The sequence below is a fragment of the Paramacrobiotus metropolitanus genome, unplaced genomic scaffold (genome assembly GCF_019649055.1).
Source record: "Paramacrobiotus metropolitanus isolate TYO unplaced genomic scaffold, Prichtersi_v1.0 Parri_scaffold0000184, whole genome shotgun sequence".
In the NCBI taxonomy this organism is placed as follows: Eukaryota; Metazoa; Tardigrada; class Eutardigrada; order Parachela; family Macrobiotidae; genus Paramacrobiotus; species Paramacrobiotus metropolitanus.
The window spans coordinates 175001-176435 of NW_026570404.1; the positions used below are offsets into that span (position 1 = coordinate 175001).

Below are 1435 nucleotides of genomic sequence, written 5' to 3' on the forward strand. Positions count from 1 at the left end.
CTTAGTAATATGCTTAAGTTCAGCGGGTAATCTCGTCTGAGCTGAGGTCAAAAGATTGAAAAAACACGAAACATCGGTGATGTATTTTGCCAGTACGTATTGATTTGCTCCGTTTCCGGCTTCCACACACCATGTCCGCGATTTTTAACCACGCAGATACGCTTAACCGCTTCCTGTCAGTAAACACCAGCTGAAACATCGCAGGGTTGGCAGCTGATCATGCACGTGCAACTGCGGCGCACGGCTACGACAGCCTTCTGCTCCAACCAGCGATACCAGCCTTCACCGGTCCACTAACTAGAACGCATATCTGGTCTCAACTTCATCTGATAGCGCTTCAGCAGCGCTAGCCAGACAATACGCCACCTTCACGCAGCGGCGATTATTTTATTCAACTGACCCTCAACCAGGCGTGGCTTCAGTTAGCCCGAAGCCGCAATGTGCGTTCGAAGATCCGACGTTCACAAAGTCCTGCAATTCACGTCGCGTCTCGCATTTTGCTGCGTTCTTCATCGACCCACGAGCCGAATGATCCACCGCACAGAGTGATTCAATCGGTTTGTATTTCGGTTTACGCTCAGCGCTGTCTTGCTGACGAGCAGCCTCGCATAGAACCTCTTAGTAGAATACCTTGAACGAATAACGCATTTCCGAAGAAATGCAGCGGGGCGGCCATTACGAACTATAGCCAACGACCGATGCGTGGTCGCCAGAATAGTCGGCAACGACGCTCGTTGCAGCTGCTTTATAACCTCGGACGCTACTGGTCCTCATCCTACGGCGAATGCCTCCCTGCAGTCTCGCGTGATTTTGCAGCGACTGCAGAGCATCGTCTTGTAGAACGGTAGGTACCCCGTGGCACAACCGCCTCACTTCAACTTTCCGTTCACGCTTAGACAGAAGAGTCAACGCGATGCGGTGCACCAAGTTTTCAAATCACTACCGTACCCTGGCAGTTGACGACGCACGCTGCAATCGATCAACCAAGCGCTCCAGAAGTAGCGGTAGGCGAGTCACCGTTCGTATAGACTCGACTTTTGAGTAAGCGCCGAAGCGCTCATCGTGTACGAGCGCAGCGCATGCTTGCACACATCGCTCGATGTCACGTTAATGATCCTTCCGCAGGTTCACCTACGGAAACCTTGTTACGACTTTTACTTCCTCTAAATGAGCCAGTTTGGTCGTCTTTCCAACCAGCCGAAGCCGCCTTGCGACAGCCTCGATGGCCAGTCCGAAGACCTCACTAAATCATTCAATCGGTAGTAGCGACGGGCGGTGTGTACAAAGGGCAGGGACGTAATCAACGCGAGCTTATGACTCGCGCTTACTGGGAATTCCTCGTTCATGAGCGATAATTACAAAGCTCAATCCCAATCACGAAGGGGTTTAATCGGATTCCCCAGGCCTTCCGGCCAAGGTGATTAAGCACGTTGCT

General features: G+C 52.0%; 2 non-coding genes across 2 annotated transcripts in view; both read right to left on the reverse strand.

Moving 5' to 3' along the window:
* Positions 1-50, reverse strand: part of LOC129600605 (large subunit ribosomal RNA) — a 3763-nt gene extending 3713 nt beyond the window's left edge. The window contains exon 1 of the ribosomal RNA XR_008692104.1: positions 1-50. This exon is cut by the window's left edge and continues 3713 nt beyond it. This is a non-coding gene — a ribosomal RNA (large subunit ribosomal RNA).
* Positions 51-396: 346 nt separating this feature from the next.
* On the reverse strand, positions 397-548 carry LOC129600581 (5.8S ribosomal RNA). The gene has a single exon (XR_008692081.1). It is a non-coding gene; the product is annotated as a 5.8S ribosomal RNA (ribosomal RNA).
* Positions 549-1435: the final 887 nt, after the last annotated feature.